The following is a 7,523-nucleotide window of genomic DNA, read 5'->3' as shown; positions in this document are numbered from 1 at the left end:
GAGCGACTGACACATTCACAGTGCCCTAACAGCATTGATAGGGGAAGTAGCCTCCTGTCACTGCTGTTAGGGCTTTTTTTTTTTTTTTGTAATGGCACAGATGTTGTGTGTGTGTGTTACACACGCACAATCTGCCCCATTAACCCCCCCCCTGCGCTGCCCCCCTCCCCAATGCCACCGACTTCCCCAAACCAATCCCCTCCCCTTCCCCCAAAATAGGCAGGAGGGATGCCCACTCCCTGCCTTTAATTTTGATTTGAATCGAGTCATTGATGTTTCTTCTCTTAAAGTAATGGGAGCGGAGTTCCACAGTGATGGGGCAGTAACTGAAAAGATGGATGTACACATTGTATTAATATGATTTAAAGACGGTATGGATAATAGATGCTGTGAGGTAGATCTCAGTGATCTTAATGGAATGTAGGGAATGAGATGCAAAACTAAATCAAGCACACTCTATAAATTCTATTAGTGCATCAAAGCAATGGTTAACCAGCGAAAGAAAAAAACTCAGAGTGTTAGAGGTGTGAACCCATACTTACCCACCCTTACATCATCAGCAATGAGATGCTGCATCAAGAAAGGCATTCCCACAATTTTTATTGCAGGTCGGGTCATGCATTAGCATTCGGAGTAACTTGTGATACCTGCTCCAGGTGCTAAATGCTCCCACATGAGCAGTACATTAGCCAGCTAGTGCCCAGTAAATATAACACGCTAGCTGGGTAATGCGTCTATGTCCACTCTCCGCCCATGCTAGTAATGTGCAGTTTAATGCACAGAAACAGGCAAACTACAGCAAAGCCCCTTAAGATAATTGTAGGGTAGCATGTTTCCACGCATTAACCTTGTGTTAAGGGCTTAATGCCCATAAGTGAAAGGACCCCTATATGTCCTAACATCAGGTAGGGTGACTTCTCAACTATCAGCTCGCAAACTCAATTGTACCAATGGAGTTCTAGGTTATCTGTTTATGCATAGTTTTTTTTTAAAAGCGTTTGCTTCAGCCAAAGCTTTACACTGGGGATTAAGAGCGTCGATCTCATCAGGAAGGCTCACTAGTTTGATGTCCCATTATCAATTAAATACTAACTAGCAATGCCTTAGAAATAGGAAAGGATACGCAAGAAGAACATTTTTTTTTTTCTTCTTTCTTATTTGTTGTTTTACTTTTTGCTTTTTGGTTCTCTTTTCTCTAATGCTGGGGATGTAGGGGTCTCTTTTTTTCAGTGGGCTATAAGAGTCAAAGCCTACTGTGATGTTATTTCTGCTTTGTATTTGGTACTGGGGTGGGGGGGTGGATATGGATGGGATGGAGGAGAATTCATGATGGGACTGGGTAAATTGTATATTGGTTCCTATTTTGTGTATTTCTTCTCCTTGATGTTACTTGTTGGTTTTGTTTTCTATTTTCAAAAATAAAAATTGTTTATCATAGAAATACACCACTCACATCTGAATCAGAATATAAATCCAAACTCAGGTCCTCAGTGAATGGGATTAATAATGGCAACTGTGCATGGATAGGATTGCACATCCTAAAATAATCACAGTATTATATATCCCTTTTGAGGAAAGCCCAGCCTAAGATGGTATAGAACTGGAATTAGTAGGCTTACTCCTAGAAATGATGAACTCTGCAAGAAGTTCCCCAATATGTACACCTATGTTTTTTTATCTGTTTTCCTTTCCACTTGAAGTTGACTCAATTAACTTAGGCCTGGGCTTTTAGAAGGTTCAACCAATAGGCCTAAAAGTACAAAAGTTCATTTGCAGGGCAATTTATAATGACACATATGGGCCCATTTTCTAAAATGCACTACAATTTGCAATTAACATGGCTTAATGTGGGATTTTACTGCAAACTTACCCCCTCTTTTATGAATGCATAGTGTGGGTTTTAGCACCGGCAGCAGCAGTAACTGCTCCGATGCTCATAGAATTCCTATGAGCGTTGCAGCAGTTACCACCGCTACCAGCGTTCATAAAAGAGGGAGTTAATGCAGCCATTAATGGAGGCATGTAGAGTTGTAACTGGCTCTCACCCAGAGGATCACAGTCAGTTTAAACTCATTGAACTTGTAGCCTGGCTGGACTGTGCCAGGCTGCAAGTTCAATGTAGCCAGGCTGGACTCTGTGGGTCCTTGAACAAGTTTCTTTAATATCAAACTTAAAACAAAGAAATAAATAAACTTACAGTTCAGTTGTTCTCATGGATTTCTTCTTCCACAGAATCTACACTCAACCGGCATCTCCTATGAAAGCCAGGAATATATTTTCACACACTTTGTGAAGTGGTAATACTATGCTCCAACTTCTCTCACTAAGCTGTACTTCGGCTAGCAAAATTCAGAGGTGTAAACAAGGTGGGAACAATGCTTTCCCTATTTCCCTGTGCTAGCTAAGATGGAGTCAGCTATCAGATTTCACAAGAGAAAACAAGTAAGGAGAAGGGGGTATCATTAGGGTTACCAGATGTCCAGGGATCTGGATGGCTTTTCAAAACCTGGCACTTTGTCTGGGTTTTGAAAAGAAATCGCATTGGGAGGGACATCCGCGCATGCGCAGATACAACGCAATGATTTCATGCATATGCATACATATGTTTGGTTGAAATAACCATATAGACAGGCTATCTACCTGCCTCCTAAACTTCCATATATTCCTCAGTTCTTTATTCTATTTCTGGGAAGATCAGAGAAAGAAATCCACACAAACCCAGCTATGTGAAGACCCACATCTACACCCCAAATGGATGGAATCCCAAAGACACCACCTAATATACCAAACGGAAACTCACTAAAACATGCATGCCACCACAAATATAACTTGAATTTCTACCACATTCTCTGACAATCAAAGTTGCACCCACCTGCAAAGAAAAGCTATTCCACTTCCTAGTATCTCTACACTGAAAATGTCCACTAAGTCTGTATTTATAAGTCTGCATGTTATGTCTATAGTGTAAATACTGTAAAGTCTGTAAATGCTGTAAAGTCTGTAAATGTTGTAAAGTCTATGTCTCACTAAAATTTGTCCTACCCATACTATGAATGTATTCCTGTAACCCGTTCTGGGCTCCTTTGGGTGGATGGGCTAAATAAATAACTAAATAAATAAAAAAGAGTGTAGGTAATAGGCAAAGCTTTGAGAAGCGTTTCTGCATCCCCAAAATAATGGGACATCTGAAAGACTTCCCCAATACAGGTGACTGGCCATTTTATTGACATTAATTAATTCATTATTAAACATACGCAGTTGGTGCATCGTCCAATTACAATCCATTTATAAATTGCAATATTCTATTGGCTACTTCGTTCCTTAGCAACAATGACTTAACTCATCACATGCTATTGTCTCACCTCTGTCAGCCATAGAAGGAAGTAGACTGAGATCAAACTGACCCTTGCTCTCTATTGCAAATATCTCTTTTACAGAAACAGTCACATGATTTTATATAACTACCAGCTCATCAATATTTGCCCTAACTATGTAAATGGAAGAAAACTATGTTCTCATACACAGATGTGTTTTTCCTCTCTATACCGTCTAAACAACTACTGGAAGAAAAATATGTTTTCCAGAAACTTTCATTTGCTAAACAGTATATTTCTGCAACCACATGGTAAAGTCACATGATTTTCTCTAACTCAAACGACAAATATGTCAGTGTGACTTTTAGCTTATTTGCAGGGGCCTGCTATGATATGGCTCCAGCATCTTGTTTCAGACATTAAACCATAATATTTTGTTCTATGAAGGAAAAAGATGTACTCTGTAAATTCTGTTGTTTATACTTTGCAGTGGGTGAAGGATTTCTATTATTCAGCTATAATATTAGTGTCTTTCAGAGCCCTAACTAAAAGTGTATCTAATATACTGTATATATTAATTATGGGGGCCATATTAATTATGGCCCGCCCTTATATTCTGCATAATACAGTTATCTTCATCACATGCACGTGACCTCATCGCATCACAGCCGCGGATGCTTTCTTGCCCGATGAACAGGCAGCAGGGGGCGGGGCAGGGGCAGAGCTGAGAGTGGAGCTGAAGGCGGAGCTGGGGCAGGACAGGACAGGGATGGATGGAACTGGGTGGGCCTGGGGCCAGGTCTAGGGGAGTCTGGATTTTACTGACGTGAAATCTGGTAACCCTAGGTATCAGCCAACAAGGGATACAGCAATGCACTCTGGGAGCTTGTCTTAAAGCCATAAACCTTATTCACACATTCAATGCGTCCTGGCTGAGGAGGCAGAACAGTAGTATTTTTTGTTCAGACTGTGTTCTAATGTTAGCATGTGGTATCTGCTCACAGTTAACACAGGAGCATTAGCCAGTTAGGGCCTGATTCTCAAAACAATTGCAGTTGCAGTAGGCAGTAGGCTGATTGCGTCCTGATTGCAGGTGGCAGTAGGCTTCCCACCGCTGTCCGGCAGCCAATCAGGGTGCGTGTTTTTAGAAAAAAAAAAATTGAGCGAGGATAGATGCCTATATTGTAGGTATCTGTCTCATGCCTACAGAGATGCCTAGGGATGCTTAAGCATGCCCAGGGCATGGGCGTGGTTTCACCCGGAAGTAGCCTTGGGTGTGCTTAAGCATCCCTACGCATCTCCGTAGGCATGAGATAGATGCCTTAAATGTAGGCTTGCAAAATGCTGACCTACATTTAAAGTGCCTGTTCAGCGATGTAGATGCGATTCTCTTTAGGATGCACAAGCGATTGGTGGCTGCCTCTTAGGCATCGGTGGCCCATGCCTCTGCGACATCGATGGCCGCCTCTTAGGCATCGGTGGCCCATGTGATCAGTGGCCACCTCTTAGGCATCAGGCATCGGGCCCTTAATACACAGTAAGTGTAACGCACTAAAGCCCTGATTCTATAAATGGCACCTACCATGTAGGCACCGAGAAGCGCAAGAGTCAATCATAAGTTAGGTGCCTAAAATGGTCTTAGCTGCCAGTAGGCATTGAAAACTTTGGGGATTCTATGCCAGGGCTTTCTTGGCCTAAATGAGTGTGCCTAAGTCAAATCATGCCATAATCCACCCCTTAAACAGAAAGCACACTCATGATCTGCCCCAAAACACTGCCTACTTTCTGGTAGGCGCCTTGGAGAGTACCCCTACCTCAGTATGTTAGGCGCCTACCATTTAATTGGTTGTGATTTAATTGATTTTTAATTGTAATTTTAAATTACCTGTGCAATTAAGGCTTTTTCAATCATTAAATTAGGTACCTAGATCAGCTAGCTGGACCAATCTAGGTACCTAACTTTAGGCGTCTTTTATTGAACCTAGGCCTAACTGGATAATATTTCTACACCTATTCTCTGCCCATGCCTTGCCCCCATAGAGAGTAACTTTGAGAAATTCATTTAAACACAGTTTAATGTGCAATAAAAGGCAAACTTTTTGCCATTGTGCACTAGCCTTTTTCAGGCCTTTTTCAAAGCATATGAACGTCTCAAAAGGCTAAAATGAATGTCCATGTGCTTGAAACGTACAAATCTCAATTTTGCAAAGGTAGGATTTGAATATCTGATGTTGCCATATGTCCAATTAGCAAGGGGGAGTATTGTGAGCATGTTTAGGGCACGACTAGAGAGGGCCCAAAAATGTCCAACAGCGATTACCAAGGGAAGGAAACATCCAGGTCTAAAAAATCGGACATCCTTAGTTAGACCTGTTTCAATCACATCTAGGGTACAAAAGGGGGCTGTGATTGAACAGCTGTTCCCTGGAAGGATTAAGGCATGGCTAGTCTTTAATCCTCCAGTGGTTGTTGTGCCCCCACCCCCATGGAAAGTGAAACTGGAAAGGAATACCAGGTAGAGAATGACACGGGGACAAATTTGTCCCCGTCCCAAACTCAAATTTCCCCATCCTGTCCCTGCAAGTTTTGTCACTGTCCCTGTCCCATTCCTGTAAGTTCTGCCTTAAGCACACAATCCTCAAACACGTATGATTTTAAAGTGTTTGAGGCTTGTGCAGATGAGGACAGAGCTTGCAGGAATGGGGCAGGGATAGGAAAAGAGCTCGCTGGGACGGGATGGGAAAATGAATTCCAGCGGGGACGGGGAATAATTTGTCCCCGTGTCATTCTCCAATACCAGTCTCTGTGACAGTTTCAGGTATTGTGGGCATTCTGAACAAAACAGCACGCAGATCTGCGGAGTAGCCTAGTGTAGTGTTTTGCACAGTGTGCCCCAGCAGATTCTAGGTGTGCCCCAGCAGATTCTAGGTGTGCCCCTACAAGATGCCGATAAGGAGGAGAGGCACCAGCTGACTGCTTATAGGATGTGCCTCTCATGGCGAGAGGCCCGTCCTTTAGGTAGTCAACCGGCGCTGACGACTCTCTTCCTTGCCGGATGGGTCTCCGTGCATGCACGGACATCAACGTGATGACATCACGCATGTGCGTGATGTCATTGCATTGACGTCCTCACACTTCTGGGTGCCTTCCAGCCAGGGTACTGGGTTTAGGGGGTCCTATTATCAAGCCGCGCTAGTGGGGTTAGCGCGTTGGACATTTCATCACGCGCTAACCCCTGTGGTCGGCTAAACTGCTAACGCCTGCTCAATGCAGGCGTTAGCGGCTAGCGCAGCAGGCAGTTTAACGCGTGCAGCTTGATAAAAGGACCCCATAGAGTGCTGCTGGCTGAAAAGTTTGCGGGACACTGGCCTAGTGTTTAGTGCAGTGGACTGTGAACCAAGGGACCAAGGTTCAAATTCTACTTTAACTTTTTTTTTTTATTGTGAGTCTTCCAGGAACAGAAAAACACCTTCATAAGAGTCTATTATGAGAGGCTTTATCATACTTCTGAAAATCCAAGTACACAATATTAACCATTAACCACAGATTTAGTCACACCATCAAAAATATTTTTTTAAAAAATTCTAAATTGATGCTGACACTACTCCATTAAGCCTTGTTTTGGGTTTTTTTCCCTCATATTGCCAATCATTTTGTTTTGATGTCTTTTGCTTTGATGTTTTATATCACCCCAGAGTCTTTGGTTCAAAATCTATATTACATTGTGTATAAAGGAAGATTTAAATGACAAGTTGCAGATTAAGAGTAGCAGATCTCCAGTTTCACATTTGGTAACTACAGTCATTAGGTGAATACATTCAGGTCCTGGTGATTTGCTACAATTTAGCTTGTCAGGTTGTTCTAGCGCCTCTTCAGGATTCACGCTGTTCCTCATCATTGGATGCTTTAACATTAATGTCTACCAATTTATTCACAGTCTGTTTAGAAAAAGTGGCAAGTGAGTCACAACAGATTTCAATATAGCCTTATGAAACTAAAAAGTCATGGGAAGAAAACAATGTCGTCTGATAGACAAAGGCTGCACCATGCAACTTCAAATCAGCAAAATGCCAGAAGGCATTCGCAACCCTGCACAACCTATGACAAATCCGCGCTAATCCTAGGACTCCTGTAACATCCTATACCTGTCATGCCCAACCAACATGCTAAAACAATTACAAACAGTCCAAAATATAGCTCTTAGACCGA

The 7,523-nt window shown here is 42.5% G+C and overlaps 1 protein-coding gene across 2 annotated transcripts in view; it reads right to left on the bottom strand.

The window, feature by feature from the left end:
• Positions 1-2,214: 2,214 nt before the first annotated feature.
• TMEM233 (transmembrane protein 233) overlaps positions 2,215-7,523 on the bottom strand; it is a 41,080-nt gene continuing 35,771 nt past the window's right edge. Inside the window, exon 5 of one of the 2 annotated variants that reach the window (XM_033954043.1) lies at positions 2,215-2,255. The gene's annotated coding sequence lies outside the window, so the exon portion shown is untranslated. The remainder of the gene's footprint in view (positions 2,256-7,523) is intronic. The other variant, XM_033954044.1, reaches the window with a different exon arrangement.

The sequence above is a fragment of the Geotrypetes seraphini genome, chromosome 8 (genome assembly GCF_902459505.1).
Source record: "Geotrypetes seraphini chromosome 8, aGeoSer1.1, whole genome shotgun sequence".
Lineage (NCBI taxonomy): Eukaryota > Metazoa > Chordata > Amphibia > Gymnophiona > Dermophiidae > Geotrypetes > Geotrypetes seraphini.
This window is presented reverse-complemented; position numbering and strand designations above follow the sequence as displayed.